This window comes from Oreochromis niloticus, linkage group LG3 (genome assembly GCF_001858045.2).
Source record: "Oreochromis niloticus isolate F11D_XX linkage group LG3, O_niloticus_UMD_NMBU, whole genome shotgun sequence".
Classification (NCBI taxonomy): domain Eukaryota; kingdom Metazoa; phylum Chordata; class Actinopteri; order Cichliformes; family Cichlidae; genus Oreochromis; species Oreochromis niloticus.
This window is the reverse complement of record NC_031967.2, coordinates 68,128,728-68,145,909: the sequence shown is the minus strand read 5'-3', so window position 1 is coordinate 68,145,909 and position 17,182 is coordinate 68,128,728. Positions and strand designations below refer to the sequence as shown.

Below are 17,182 nucleotides of genomic sequence, written 5' to 3'. Positions count from 1 at the left end.
GGATTTCTAGGCGCAGCCAAGTGGCGGAGGGCTTTCACTTCGGTGGCCTCAGAATCTCATCTCTGCTTTTTGCGGATGATGTGGTTCTGTTGGCTTCATCAGGTGAAGGCCTCCAGCTCGCACTGGAACGGTTTGCAGCCGAGTGTGAAGCAGCGGGAATGAGGATCAGCACCTCCAAATCTGAGGCCATGGTTCTCAGCCGGAAAAGGGTGGAGTGCCCATTCCGGCTCGGGGATGAGTTCCTGCCCCAAGTGGAGGAGTTCAAGTATCTCGGGGTCTTGTTCGCGAGTGATGGGAGAAGGGAGCCGGAGATCGACAGACGGATTGGTGCTGCGGCTGCAGTGATGCGGATGCTGCACCGGTCCGTTGTGGTGAAGAGGGAGCTGAGTGTAAAAGCGAAGCTCTCAATTTACCGGTCGATCTACGTCCCTACCCTCATCTATGGCCACGAGCTGTGGGTAGTGACCGAAATTACGAGATCGCGGATACAAGCGGCAGAAATGAGCTTCCTCCGAAGGGTGGCTGGCCTCTCCCTTAGAGATAGGGTGAGAAGTTCGGCCATCCGGGAGGGGCTCAGAGTAGAGCCGCTGCTCCTCCACATCGAAAGGAGCCAGTTGAGGTGGTTCGGGCATCTGACAAGGATGCCTCCTGGGCGCCTCCTGGGTGAGGTGTTCCGGGCATGTCCCACCGGGAGGAGGCCCCGGGGCAGACCCAGGACACGCTGGAGAGATTATATCTCTCGGCTGGCCTGGGAACGCCTTGGTGTTCCCCCGGATAAGCTGGAGGAGGTGGCTGGGGAGAGGGAGGTCTGGGCTTCTCTACTTAGGCTGCTGCCCCCGCGACCCGGCCTCGGATAAAGCAGATGAAGATGGATGGATGGATGGATGGATGGATGGATGGATGGGTGAGAAAATCAGACCATGTCATAACTGCTTTAAGTCATACAGAATAGATATCAGAGCCTTAAACAGGCTGACTTCTGCTAAATGGGTCAAACTGGGCAGAAAGTATACAAACACATAACATCCTTATAGAATATGATGTAACACTATAGATCAACTTACCTTAGAATATATAAGCATATAAACAATTACAGCAATATGATGCAACAAACACAGCAGTGCTACTAATCCAAAATACTCAAAGCTTCATAGAACTGAAACAAACATTTATTTTTAGCTCCATTCTGCTGCTGATACATACTTTAGGTTTCTGGACATTAAACTTGTTGCTGCCTTTCATAGTGTGTAACTTGAAGGCCCTGAGTACTTTCTCCCACACTGAAAACACTGGGATGATAACATTATTTGAACATTACCTAATAAGACTGATTCAGGACAGACAATTAGTTATGTCAAACTTTCCTAGCAGTCCTTCACAAACAGGGAACAGTCTGTCTATTCTCTCCATCTGTCAGCTGCTGCTGGCTCTTCCTCCTCCTCTTCCTCACACACTGCTGAGTTTGTCCTGGTGGATCATCAGGGGTGCAAAGCCTCACAGATGATGTGCAGCAGTGGGTCCCTCAGTCTGTCCTCACTCTGGACACTTGCAGTTGTCACACATGGAAATCAAAGGTGTGATAAGCTGCAGGATTCAAACACAAGTGTAACTTATAAATACATGTTTATACTTTTATTCCACAATCAGAGAGAAAGAAACAGAGAGAGAGTGCAGGACAGACAGACAGGTGACAGTCTCAGGTGTATACACTGCTACAAAACAGCACAAGAGAAGGAGGATTTAGTGTTTGTGTTATTACGAGTGCTAAACAAGAAGAGTTCCCAGATGGTCCAGTGGACACATGTGTGACTCCTGAGGAGGGATATTATCAGTGTTGGGCAAGTTACTTTGAAAAAGTAATTCAATTGTAGTTACTAGTTACTTCTTCAAAAAAGTAACTGAGTTAGTAACTGAGTTACAATATTCTAAAAGTAATTAATTACTTGAAAAGTAACTATTGCGTTACTTTAAAAAAAACCGTTTAACCCTCTGGGGTCCAGGGTATAATTGGCCATTTTTTACTACTTTTGATTTTCCCTCCACATTTCACCTTTAAAAACTATTTACTTTGACTTGTTTGGTATCATTCTTTTCAGCACAACCTCACGTGCCTGAATTTACATTCATGTTTTCATTTTGACATACTGTATTAACACAATTGACCTAAAATCAGACAAAAACCATATAATCACAGTAGAAAAAGTTATATTTTTACTGTAACAACCACAAACATCTTTAATTAATCATATTTCATAACCTTAAATGCAAAAATAAATTGTCAATTTTAAGATCCTATGCGCAAGTTTTGCAAACAACAAAGTTATTTGCATCCATTTACCTTTTACCCTTTTTTTAAATAACCATTTCAAACTATTTAAAGAACAATCAGCTGTTCTTCAATAAGATGCCACACAAATTATTTGTGCCACTCCAAAAAATCATTTCTGTCCACTATAAAGGAGAACATCACAGCCTGATACCTGCAGGTCTGACAGCAGCAGGTGTATCACTGCTGTTTCTACCTGGAGACAGCAGTCGCCTCATTGTTCTGACACACAACACAAAACTATCCACTACACTACACACTAACTACACAAGACAACACATTAACTACACACTCCAAACACGCTAAACGTCGCAAATCTCTCACATCTCAAAACTCGCTCTCTCTATTTTTCTGCTCTCTCTCTCTCTCGCTCTCTCTCTCGCCGTCACTCCTAAAACTTCCCCTGTTTTGTTTTGTTTTGTTGCTCATAAGCAGAGTGCTTGCTAGCGCTAATGTGGCGAAACTATTGAGGAAAACACGCCGCGTATATATTGTTTATCATGACTCTGGTTTTACGTGGCCTATCAACACAATTTATAAACTGGTATATATCACCTTGTTGCTTTGTCTTTAAGTGGTCATGTGATTGGCTTACCACGACTACTTTATTCTTCCTCAGTCAAACAGCAGCACTCATGCAACTGATCTTTCTGAGTTAACTTCAATAATTACTTCCTCCAAACAATCAACGTGTCTTTTAGACCCCATTCCTACAAAACTGCTCAAAGAAATCCTGCCATTCATTAATGCTTCAATCTTAAATATGATTAACCTATCTCTAATAATCGGCTATGTACCACAGGCCTTCAAGGTGGCTGTAGTTAAACCTTTACTCAAAAAGCCATCTCTAGACCCAGCAGTCTTAACTAATTATAGGCCAATCTCCAACCTTTGTGCATGTAAATGGAGAGTCCTTTTCACACACTAAGGTCAGTTCCACAGGGTTCAGTACTAGGACGAATTTGGTTTACATTATACATGCTTCCCCTAGGCAGTATCATTAGAAGACATAGTATACATTTTCACTGCTATGCAGATGACACCCAGCTCTATCTATCCATGAAGCCAGGTAACACACACCAATTAGTTAAACTGCAGGGATGTCTTAAAGACATAAAGACCTGGATGGCCGCTAACTTTCTGCTTCTTAATTCAGATAAAACTGAGGTCATTGTACTCGGCCCTGAAAATCTTAGAAATATGGTATCTAACCAGATTTCTCCAAAAGTTGAATCTGTTCATCTGGACGTAGCGTTTTGTGGGAGAAACGTTTCGTCAGTCATCCAAATGACTTGGGGAATGGCTGCAATCACAGCATTGTAAGATGGCGAAAGATGTACCCTTAGGCCCCCTCCTCGATTCAGAGATGGTCTTTCCATTCCCCAACTCTCTGTGAATAGTACTCATGGCCATTGATCAGTGTTCTTTGATCAGTGGGTTTTGGTCAGTGATTGTTGATCAATGGTCATGGGAATTTGCATAATTATAATTAAGGAACTGACCTCCCAGCCCATTGTTCCTTCAGTGGGCTGGTTTCAGTCATTATGCAAATGTACTGTTTATAAGGTTTGGGGAAACCTGCAGTCAGCTGAGACTGAAGAAGTCACTTGGATGAGTGACGAAACGTTTCTCCCACAAAACGCTACATCCAGATAAACAGATTCAACTTTTGGAGATTTACTTTCCTGGATGATTGAGAATGCATCAAGACGATCTAAGCAGATTCTTACTCTGGATGGCATTACCTTGGCCTCCAGTAATGCTGTGAGGAACCTTGGAGTCATTTTTGACCAGGACATGTCCTTCAACGCACATATTAAACAAATATGTAAGACTGCTTTCTTCCATTTGCGCAAGATCTCTAAAGTTAGAAATATCCTGTCTCAGAGTGACGCTGAAAAACTAGTTCATGCATTTATTACTTCCAGGCTGGACTACTGTAATTCTTTATTATCAGGATGTCCTAAAAACTCGCTGAAAAGCCTTCAGCTAATCCAAAATGCTGCAGCAATAGTACTGACAGGGACTAGAAAGAGAGAGCATATTTCTCCTGTATTGGCTTCCCTTCATTGGCTTCCTGTTAAATCCATCCATCCATTCAAAATCCTGCTCCTCACATACAAGGTCTTAAATAATCAGGCCCCATCTTATCTTAATGACCTTGTAGTACCATATCACCCTATTAGAGCACTTCGCTCTCACACTGCAGGCCTACTTGCTGTTCCTAGAGTATTTAAAAGTAGAATGGGAGGCAGAGCCTTCAGTTTTCAGGCCCCTCTTCTGTGGAACCAGCTTCTAGTTTGGATTCGGGAGACAGACACTATCTCTACTTTCAAGATTAGGCTTAAAACTTTCCTTTTTGCTAAAGCATATAGTTAGGGCTGGACCAGGTGACCCTGAATCCTCCCTTAATTATGCTGCAATAGACGTAGGCTGCCGGGGATTCCCATGATGCATTGAGTGTTTCCTTTCCAGTCACCTTTCTCACTCAGAATGTGTTAACAGACCTCTCTGCATCGAATCATATCTGTTATTAACCTCTGTCTCTCTTCCACAGCATGTCTTTATCCTGTCTTCCTTCTCTCACCCCAACCGGTCGCAGCAGATGGCCCCGTCCCTCCCTGAGCCTGGTTCTGCCGGAGGTTTCTTAATGTTAAAAGGGAGTTTTTCCTTCCCACTGTCGCCAAAGTGCTTGCTTCATCTGCTCTACACTACCCAACTCACTGGACCCTCTACAATTCACATACCGCCAAAACAGGCCCGCTGATGACGCCATGGCCCTGACACTACATAAGGTCCCACTGTAAACCTTAACCAAAGATCGTAGAAGCAAATTTAACCACTCAGCAGTCAAACTGCTAAAACCTGTCCAACATATGGGTGAAGCTCTGTGCAATAAAGCTTAATCAAAATATCAAACAAACCAAACAGAAACTTTCAGAACTGAAAAAACTGACAAAAAAGCAAGCAGGCTCCAAAAGGGAATCAGTCTCCACAGACAATCACGTTGTCCAACGCAGTAATCTAACAAAACAACAAGTAAATTACCAACATCTTTAATATGATAACAAGGAGCTGAAATTATCCTAACCTCCTCCTTGACATCCCCCCCTTGAAGAAAACACAACATTACCTCTGCTTCGTCTGATTGGTTGTTGTTGATGACTGAATGTTTTGATGTTGTACATGACATGAGTGATGACGTCATCTTCTCCAGGTTCTTCTTGATCTGATGAAATGGTTCAACATAAAAAATTGTTAAATTAAATATCTAAACAGAGATTACATTTAAGAAAGCCCAGACACTGTGCTCCAGACATCACAGAGTTATGTACTCTGTTAAACTGAGATCCATCGAGCATGGAGCAACATATGCCTGACTTAGCCAGTATGCGCTGTACATGTGTAGTTGTAAGATTGTAGCCCCCTTGTACTGGAGACGTGTGTTTGGTCATTGAGAAGAGGTCATTTCTACATCTCTGCTAGTGCTGATTTGCCTATGTTCTGCCCCTCTCGTTATGACCCACACAGAGGGATTCGGTACCTCTGAACTTGCTAATCGGATGTCTGGGCAAAACTGCAGCTTTATTTCTCTTTGTGCTACCTTTCCTGGCATTTGGTAAATTGTCTGTTCAGTCTGCCTCTTTACACCTCTCGTGACAATAAATGTCTTGCTAATTACTACTGCAGACAAAAGAATGGCACGGACACGCAGCTTTCACTCTCACTCATCTGTATTAAGTGAAGGAGGCGGCGTGCAAATCCACCTATTGGAGCCCTGAGGCATTACCAATGGATCAACGCACAATCAAACCAGGCAAAACCTTCACTACTTATCTCCCTCTACATTCCCACTGCATATTCAATTGAAAAACAGTCAAAACAACAAATAAAACAATAAGGCATGAAATATAAGGAACTGAGATGTACAACTCCAACACTAATCAAATTTATGATACACCACACAGTCACAACACACCTAATTGTATGAGAGGCACATTGTGAGATGGACCTTTGAGATAACAGTGGACCTAAAAACTGGAACTGACTGATATATTCATCAAAAATACCCATAATTCTGGCTGTTAAAGAATTATGGTTTGGTAGTTCAGCATTAAAACATCTGTTTTAATGCTGAACAAGATCCACAAACTGAGCAGAGAAAACAGGATGTGTTGTTGGTTTGATATACATGTGAAATTCAGGAGGAAGGGACCGACCACTGAGCTGTGAGCTTTGACCTTTAGGATGAAGGTTCAACATGTCAGAAATATCACAGAAACTATGAAATTATTAGATCCAACAATCAGATTTAGAATTTAAATAACGATACTGAGACAGAAATTAAAAAGTGAGCCCCTCCCGAATGGCTGAACTTCTCACCCTCTCTAAGGGAGAGGCCAGCCACCCTTTGGAGGAAGCCCATTTCCGCCGCTTGTATTCGTGAACTTGTTCTTTTGGTCACTACCCACAGCTTGCGACCATAGGTGAGGGTAGGGGTGTAGATTGACTGCACTTGGCTACGCCTAGAAATTCTGTCCATAAAAATTTTGAACAGAATCTGTGACAAAGGGCAGCCCTGGTGGACAGTGTTGGGGAGTAACGGAATACATGTACCGCCGTTACGTATTCAGAATACAAAATATGAGTAACTGTATTCCGTTACAGTTACCGTTTAAAAAGGTGGTATTCAGAATACAGTTACTTTGTTGAAATAAATGGAACACACGGCGGTACTTCCCTGTTTCATATTGTCGCGGGTCAGGATTGTTTGGGTTTGTTTGACAGCTACGTTCTGTTGTTCCAGGCGGCAGCGTTACGGTTGCCATGGTTACAGGGTGACGCGCTCTCTCTCTGCGTGTTTCCTGGGTGAGAGAGCGCTTTTTTGTTGTTGTTGTTGTGCTAAGCTAAAAGGCAGAATGCTACAGGCATAGCTCTAAAGCATGTAGCCTGATGGGCAGTGTAGTCCGTGCTGCAGGGAGAATGGACTACCATACCCGTTATGTGTCTGTGAGCGAGGGAGGGAGAGAAAGGAAAAGTCCGAGCTGTCACGGAGCAAAAACGGGAGCTGGAAGCATGTAAATATAATAATAACCACAGCAGCCAAGAAGAGTGCCTGACGAGCCCAGCTGTAAGTAAGCTATTAAGACTCAACTGTACACCGTGTTCGTGTTTTCCTCCGGAAAAAATAAGTTCCGTTGGAGAAGCCTTTCAACGCCTCTCTCTGTCTCTGGCAAGCAAAGTTGACCCAGACAACAAAGTAAAGCTAGTTTTCGGCTACCAGCCCGACACGAACCCGACGTATTAGCCAGAGGTCCCTTTACTACGTTTCGGAGCCGCGGACCTTCAGTAACAGTAATAAATCACACCAATAGGACATTCATGTAGTTGTAAACAGCATGATAATATATTAAGTATTCCAAAGTATTCAGAATACGTTACTCTCATTGAGTAACGTAACGGAATACGTTACAGAATACATTTTGGGGCATGTATTCAGTATTCTGTAGTGGAATACATTTTAAAAGTAACCTTCCCAACACTGCTGGTGGAGCCCATCACCTACCGGGAACAAGCCAGAGTTTACTGCTGGCTATGCGGACCAAGCTCTTGCAACGGTCGTATAAGGACTGAATGGCCCATAGCAATGGGCCAGACACCCCATACTCTCGGAGCGCCCCCCCACAGGACCCCCCGAGAGACACGGTCAAATGCCTTCTGCAAGTCCACAAAGCACAGTTTGGTTGGGCAAACTCCCATACACCCTTGAGTATCCTTGAGAGGATAAAGAGCTGGTCCAGTGTTCCACGACCAGGACGAAAACCGCATTGTTACTCCTGTATTAGAGGTTCGACTAATGGACAGACTCTCCTCTCCAGCACCCTGGCATAGACTTTCCCAGGGATGCTGAGGAGTGTGATTCCCCTGTAGTTGGAACACACCCTCCAGTCCCCTTTGTTAAAGATGGGGACCACCACCCCGGTCTGCCAGTCCAGGGTTACTGCCCCTGAACTTCACGCGACATTGCAGAGACGTGTTAACCAAAACAGCCCTACGACATCCAGAGCCCCCTGGGGCTGACCCTGTACACCCCATGGTGTGCAGGTAGAACACCGCTCTCCCCTCCTGAGTCACCTGACGATTTGCCAGAATCTCTTTGAGGCAGTCCGGAAGTCTTTTTCCATGGTCTCTCTGAACTCCTCCCACACCCGAGTTTTTGCTTCCGCCACCTCCCGTGCCACATTCCACTTGGCCTGTCGGTACCTATTAGCTGCCCCACAGGCTAACCAAGCCCGGTAGGACGACTCCTTCAGCTTTGTGGCTTCCCTCACCTCTGATGTCCACCATTAGGTTCGGGGATTACCACCACAACAGGCACCAACTATCTTGCGGCCACAGCTCATTGCAGCGGCTTGGGCAATGGAGGTGCTGAACATGATCCATTTGGACTCAATGTCCCCAGTCTCCCTCGGAATGCAGTTGAACCTCTGTCGGAGGTGTGAGTTGAATCTCGTGGTCCGGGGCCTCTGCTAGACATTCCCAGCACACCCTCACTTTACGCTTGGGCGTGCCAGGTCTGTCCAGCATCCTCCCTCGCCACTTGAGACAATACGCCACCAGGTGGTGATCAGTTGACAGCTCAGCCCCCCCCCCTTTTTTTTTTTTTTTTTTAAATTGTCTAAAGGCAAAGAAAGATGCCCCTCTCTTTACCCGAGTGTCCAGAACATATGGTCGCAGGTCTGGTGATACGATTACAAAATTGATCATCGACCTGTGGCCTAGAGTGTCCTGGTGCTACGTGCACTTATGGACACTCTTATGTTCGAACAAGGTGTTCATTATGGCCAAACTGTGGTTTGCACAGAAGACCAGTACTGAAGAAATGTAAACTTTTTAAAATTATGGGAAATTGCAAAGCTATTAACTTTTAAACTTCGGTAACTTTGCTCTGCTTCACTTCAGCAGCATCAGGTAATGTTTACATGTTGATTCATAGTTCAGTTTTTGTTCGACTGCAAAATATTTTTAAGGTTATCTGCTATAAAAAGGCATCTGCTGTGATGCTCACACCTCTGATAGTCTCACTAGTGTCAGCTTTCTTTTGATGGATATAGAAATCTGGATGTGTACTGATAAATGATCAGAATTATGATATTTCTGACTGAGGCCAAATTTCCCCGAATCAAATCGATTCTAGAAATCAGTGACGATACCCAGCCCTAGAGTCAACTTATTTTCTGTGTTTAGAGTTTGGAGAAATGTTTCTCCAAATCATGTCTACGTGTTCTTCTTGTGTTTAAAATTAACAACCTGGTGTTGAAACACCTGCAGCTGAAGTGTTTTCTTTCTATCAGAAACAGGATGCTGGACGACTGCAGAGCTGTTAGCTTCAGTTAACCGCAGACCACAAACACACAGTCCAGCTCACAGTGAACAACACTCACTACGCATAGTTTTAAAGACATTTGACCGTACTGATTAAATTTTACATAAAGGAAACTCATGCAAAAAAAAAAAAAAGCATACATTTAAATATCGGGATTACATTTTCTGAACCTCCCTCATGTGCCCCATAATGTCCTCATAATCACTCATATTATCAGTTAGCATGAACTGTCTTCATGAATTAAATCTGATTCTGTCTTCATACTAAACTACCAAACTCGGGCGTTTGATGAGAAATGTCCTTATAATCCAAACTATGCTCATGATTCAAATTTTCCCAGTTTTTTTATTTATTTTTTTAAATACCATCACTCCTATGTTGCCACTGTAAACATTCACCAAAGTCCTTAGACTCAGATTTTACCACTCAGCAGTCAAACTACTAAAACCTGTCCGACATATGGGTGAAGCTCTGTGCAATCAAGCTTAATCAAAATATCAAACAAACCAAACAGAAACTTCCAGAGCCGAAGAATGAACTAGGGAGAAAAAATAAAAAAATAAAAAATGCAGTTCCTCTAATGTCCACTTGAGGCTACAAAAGTGAACGAGTCTCCACAGACAGCCACGTTGTCCAACAAAACAACAAGTACACTGACCTTCATATTTACTACGATAACAAGCAGCTGAAACTGTCCAAACCTCACCATGGAGAAAATGCTACATTACCTCTGCTTCGTCTGATTGGTTGTTGTTGATGATTTATTGTTTTGATGTTGTACTTGACGTGAGTGATGATTTCATCTTCTCCAGTTTCTTCTTGATCTGATGAAACGATTCAACATAAAAAAATGTAATTAAATATCTAAACAGAGATTACATTTAAGAAATTTGTTACTGCCCCCCCCAAAAAAAAAATTAAATAAAAAATTAAACCAAACAATCACTTTGTCCCTGACTCAAACTCATGTTCTAGTATGATCAGTCTATTGAGTAAAAAGCTTTTGTGTAAAATAATTTACACTATATTTACGCTATATTTTTGGCTATTACAATAGCCAAAAATATAGCACATAGTAGAGCCATTGTCTTTAACACGTCTGCCAAGTGGGCTCATTTTGACCCCATCCTCCAATAACAGCAATCCAAAGAAGTATTTTCTTCTAGATGTAAAGTAAATAAAGTTCTTATTATAGTTGTCATTCTAATTTGAAGTAGAATTTGACAATCCATATTTAACCCTCTGGTCTCTATGCTGACCATTTGCGTTCCCCTGTTGCTCTGCACAGCCAGCCACATAATCCCCCCCCTCCCCGTGATTCTCCATAGGTGACGTCTTCCCAATTACTGCAGATACAATAGTATTGGTAAAGGAATAGTATTAGACAGCTGCTATAAAAAATGTTATTTATTCTTGTTTATGAAAAAAATAAGTCCCAACTTTTACAAACATCAGAAGCTTTTCACAGTTTTTTTCCCACGTCTTTAACACCTCTGCAGAGAAACACTAACAGATGACAAAGACCTGCGTGATGTTTGTGTGAAAACTGAAGGTGAACAACCACAATGCTGCCATCTTCTCTCAGTGCAAAGTGACACATTTCACCACAGAGCACAAAGCAAACGTATTCTAACAACAAGCAGACTATTCTTAGCCAAACTAGCCAAAAAGATGGCTTCCTACTATAGTTAATTGGAATTACTGAAGCATGTGCTGTGGATTGTCATGCAGACGTTTAAAGTGAAAATGATTCATTGTATCAGAGGTCTGTTCAGTTTGTCTTGTTATAAGTCTCATGGTAACACACAGGAATGAATTAAAAAAACCAAAATAGGCTGTTATTTTTGGGGGGGAGGGGTGTCATTCATTTCAAGGTAGTGCCGATTACACCACTCTTTTGGAACATTTTTAGATTTATTATTATAGCAGTTGTCTATGTGATGAGAGAACATGTAATGATAATATCTGAGAAAACTTTTGAAAAAAAAAATGAATACAAAGTTGTAACACCAGGAAGTAAATAAAAAGGTCATAAAGTATGAAGTGGAATAAATAACGATGGCTCATTCAGCAACAACAAGCTGCATCTCCTGTTTATAGGACAGATGTATAGTTGTCCATGGATGCTACCTGGTACCTGTAACCATGATACATTCAAATAACTTGATTTAGAATAAATAAAAACTTGTGTCCAACCACATACTAGTAAGGTGTACATAAGTAGCTGGTGTCAGGCCATGTTTTAAGTCTTTCTGGTATCTGGAATATATATTTTCCACTTTTTTTTAGCACCAAATTTTAAATTCTTCTTCTTAAAGCAGTTTTATTGTGTTTCAGTTTATTGATCATCCACTTCAACAGCATCACTTTTAACTGAGTTTTCTCACTTTTTGACTCTTATTAAAACAGATGAAGTGATTATAATTGGAGGTTTTAATTTGTACACTGATGAATCCCATCAGCTGCTAAACCATGGACCTTCTTAATATCATAATATTTAAGCAACACATTTCCAGTGGTGAAACACTGGCCCTTGAAGCAACTTAATTTTGGTTAAAAGTTTTGCCAACTATTTGTCCTACAGTAAATATTATAGATTTTTCATTAACTTCGGAATCTGTTCTTCTTTTAACCCCTAAGACCCAAACTATTTCATAGCATGCATTTTTAAATTCTCTTTGCCATTTGGGTGTTTGGGCCCTGATGAATGTAAAAACACAGAATGACCAGATTATTGTTTTTTGTTGGGTTTTTTTACCTGATTTTTGATTCTGAGAAGTGAGATCCACATATGAGGACATTCGTTTTAAACTTGAACTAAACTAAAATGTCCTCATAAGGGGATATAAGGCCCTTGTAGAGCAAAATTTTGTATTTTGGTCTAGACATCCCAAAATGTGATGTGGACGCCAGGTCCTAGGATGTTAAAGAAAGAAAACCTAGATGCTGCTGCTTAAGGAAGATGGGGAAAGCCTGACTGGAGAGTCTGACTGGACCATGTTCTGTATCTCCATTGCTAAGTTGGCTGTTCCCTTTGAGGCTTTGAGACCTTGGAATAACTCAAGCCACAGTGGAAAGATACTCTCCCAGAGAAATTATGTCTCTCAGCTGGTTTGGCAAGTCATTGGAATTCCCTTACAAGAGTTAAAGAAGGTGGCTTGGGAGACAGAAGTCTAGGCATCTTTGAAGCCTGGACTAAGATAAGCATGAGAAAATGGATGAATGTAAATAAATGTTTGCATGTATGAATTATCTTGTTTACACATAATTATAATTGTTCATTTTCATTTACTGAATTTTTGTTACTTTCTTAAACAACCTAAAAACTCAATATTCCAATCAGCCCCATGCTAATTGGAAAACCTATCAAATATCAGGAAGTCAAAAGTTACCATTTAGCCTAAAGCAAAGTCTCAGTGTGTGTTTATGTCGAACCATGAAGGAAACAAAGAAGAACAGCTGTACCTCTAATCCGTGATTGTTTTTTCTCATCCTTGATGATAATTTCACCATAACTGACATCTCCTGTTTTCACTGCTGAGCAGACTGGATCACTCTCTGTACATAAAACACACAAACAGGACATCACTGCGAGTGATAGCAGAGCTGCTCGTATAGAAACTGCTGCTTCACACAAAAAACATTCAGATCTGAAGTTTTTCTTTATGTAATCTTCGTAGTAATTTAACAGTATAGGCCATGAATGAAGAGAGAAGAATCTAGAAGTGCAGAGGATTAGAACAGAGGAAGCAAAGACAGCTATGATGATGACAAAGAGTGTAAAGGGAGAACACATAAATGTGGAGGTACAGAGATGTCTAGGAGAGATGGCATGGGAATTTTCAACCAATCTTATTTAACACAGTCTTGGGTTGAGAGGATGCCAGAGGAATGAAGTCTATTGCTGCTGATTTTCAAAAATAAAGGCTGATGTACAGAACTGCCATAACTGCAGAGACAAAACTGATGAGCCACACCATGAAGATACAGGGAAGAGTTCTTCAGGCTAGGTGAAGAGAGCCAATGATCAGTGAACAGTAGTATGGCTTGATGTTGAAAAAAGAGCTCTGATGTGATGTACGCTTTCAGGGAATTTACAAGAGTGAAGAGAAGGTCAGAAGGAGCTTCACTATGTCTTTGTGGATTTAGAAAAAGCAGTTGACAGGGTGCGTGGCAGAGAAGTATTTTGTGAGGGCGGTGCGGGACATGTATAAGGACAGAGAGAAAGTGGTGAGGTGTGCGGTAGGAGCACACGGATGGGTTCAAGAGGGTGATGTTTATTACATCAGGAATCATCTCTGAGCCTTTTTGTTTTTGCAGTGGTGATGGACAGGCTAACAGATGAAGTCACGCAGGAGTCTCTGGACTGAGGTTTGCAGATGACTTTGTGGTCTATAGTGACAGGTTAAGGTATGGTCTGGAGTAGAGCTGGGCGATATGACCCAAAATTCATATCTCGATATTTTTTAGCTGGATGGCGATATAAGATATATATCTCGATATTTTTTTTAAAGCCATAAAGTAAGAACAAAAAGAGAGTTCTTAGTCAAAGCTGTGTCCCAGATGTCACACAGGCACTTTTATTAACATACAGCATAGATGTACATGAATTATGAGCATTTATTAAATAATGATGCTCTATAAATAAAAGAAAACTATGTTGTTTTGTGCATAACAAAGAGCAAATTGTGCAGTCAAAATGTAAACTAACAGACGCTGAGCATAATAACATAGAGACAGATTTCCCAGCTGCTCTGTTCCCAACTTCTACTGCGTGACTGACAGCCTGGAGTTTGAAATCCGCTTCGTAACCATGTCTCTGAACAGGAGCCATTTATGGTCCTTATACACACAATACGGTAATATTACGTTGAAGCACAGTACGTATCACTCCGCGAGGCTCCTCGGTAGCCGTAATGCTCCGACAATCCATCAAGCGGTGCAGCTCCGTAGCTTACCAAAGTCGAACTAAAACATTTTTTGACAGATTGCTGAGCGCTGTGTATCACATAAAATCGGTTCGCGGTCATCAAGCACAAACAGAATTCATACAAAAGGCGCCCAGTCAACTTTTGAGAAGATGAAAGGATTTCAGGCCGTGCATGGCGTTAGCGTGGCTAGCTCGTTAGCGTGGTTAACTCGTTAACACGTTGACGCCGTCCAGCCCCACTCACGAGGCGATGCGCAGTAACTCATTAACGGAGGCGAGGTCGAGTAACGTTGCGTAAAGACAAAAATGGACGAAAGAGAGGCAAACTTGCGGCTCCGCAACTATAATTATAACGTAACAGACTATATCGATATAAAGGATATTGTCACATCTTATATCTCGTATAAAAATAAATCGATATTTTTAAAAATCTCGATATATCGCCCAGCTCTAGTCTGGAGAGAAGAGGAATCAAGCCAGTAGAAGAAGACAGAATAGATGTGAGTGAATGATAAGGAGGTTGTGTAACAGTGAAGCTGCAAGGTGTAGAGGTAGTGAAGGTGGGCGAGTTTAAATACCTGGGATTAACTATTCAAAGAGACAGTGAACGAGAAAGAGAAAGACAGTGCAGGCAGAGTGGAGTGGGTGGAGGCAGGGGTGGTCCTGGCATGTTTGGTGCCCTGGCGAACACTCCCTCTGGCACTCCAGTATCAACACCCAACATAACCTAATAGACCTACACCTTGTATAGTTCCCCCCTCAGGATTTCACACAACCCAGGAGGGAAAAAAAACAATACATAATGGGCTTGGACTGACAACATCATGAATGAAATGTGTTTGGAGGCAGCACATCCCCCTCCCCTTTCGACAGATTCTGTGTGAGACTTCATCACAGCAGCAGCAGCAAGCAGGCGTACCAAGGGCCCTCGCGCTCACTTTTTGCATATATGTGTGAAAGAATTTAGAAAACACATCGGTGCAAAGTATAAGTCTATATCATAATGTCTTCTGGTTTTGTGTTTGTTGTAGGGCTGTCAGCATTAACGCTTTAATCCGGCTAATTGGGATGACAAGTTTAAACGCAGTCATCCCATCTGGAGCACAGAATGGAAAACTTTGAAAAAACTACCCGAAATGCATTGACAGAGACATTTCAGGGATTTTGAGTCTGTCTGTGCTCCACATGGATTAATTGCATTAAAATTTGTATGTTAATTGTCATAATGGCGTTTAAGTTGACAGCCCTAGTTTGTTGGTTTGTTTTTATTTTGCTTTATCTTGCAAGCTGGTTATTAGGTGACGCTCCAGCCAGCCAGAGAATCCCCCGCGACCCACTAGACCAGAGCAGTGGTTCCCAAACTTTTTTCGCTAGGCCCCCCTTTGTTTTACAAGAAAAATGTTCGCCCCCCTGCCCCCCCAAAAAACACGCCCTACAACCAACCACACCCAGATTTTGTTTTCAAGGTCCATTGCGGTTTATTTCACAACTCAAACATTTAGTAAACAATTAAACACATACAAGTAAACAGCATAAATTACAGGTGGTAATAAAATACACTACTAGCTATTTTACGCTACGTCCACACCTACATGGGTATTTTTGAAAACGCAGCTGTTTCTATGCATTTGGGCCTTTCGTCAACACGTAAACAGAGTTTCTAATCACCGAAACTGAGATTTTTTAAAACTCCTTTTTTGCGTTTACGTGTGGACGAGGAATACAGAGTTCGTCACGCAACGTCAAAGGTATGTGCCTCTTTTCACGTCACGCTGTGCGCCACGTTATTGTTTACATGAGATGAATTGCAGAATGGCAGAGAGTCAGGTTAACAGTGACAGTATTTTTGTCTCTATCTTCAGGTATTACACGCTTACATATACACCCGCAGTTACTGTCCTTCCATTTACAAAGGCAGAGGCGTCACGGTGTAATTATTTTAAGTGTAGTTGGGTTTTTTCCTGTGTAATAATATTCAACATTGCTATCAAATCAAAAAATGCCTCTCTGTGCAAAATGGGTTCAAAAACATAAACAACTGTTGGATACTGTTTGTCTGTGATTTGAAGAGCCCAGCGCTGCTCCCGACGCAGGGAAACTAATTCTGCAGGGGAGACCTACCTCGACATTTGTGCAGGTGAAGCCAAAGGGAAGATATGCTTCATCATATATTCTAGTCTTTGGCTTGGAAGTATGGAACGCCAGGACTGCCATAATGAATTAATTAAATACACCATTAAATAATTAATTAAATGTGGCAATAATTAATTAAAATGGGAAATAATTAATTAAATAATTTTTTACACATTTAAGTAATTAATTATTTCCACATTTAAATAATTATTTAATGGTGTATTTAATTAATTCATTATGGCACAGTTGACTCCTTCAGGTCTCACCATGAATTAATTTTATCTGTCAGCTTCACCCATCAAACTCAGGGGGCGGGGTTAACGCTGATCAACTCAAAACCATTGCTTTGGCCTGGTGGCCATTGTTTTTAGCACACAGCAACCGGCATGTTGAAACTAACAGAACT

At 41.8% G+C, this 17,182-nt stretch overlaps 1 long non-coding RNA gene across 1 annotated transcript; it reads right to left on the bottom strand.

The window, feature by feature from the left end:
* Positions 1 to 5,414: 5,414 nt before the first annotated feature.
* On the bottom strand, positions 5,415 to 13,259 carry LOC112846103 (uncharacterized). Its single transcript, XR_003218933.1, has 3 exons — positions 13,179 to 13,259; positions 10,442 to 10,537; positions 5,415 to 5,555 (listed from the first exon to the last, which is right to left on the bottom strand). It is a non-coding gene; the product is annotated as an uncharacterized LOC112846103 (long non-coding RNA).
* Positions 13,260 to 17,182: the final 3,923 nt, after the last annotated feature.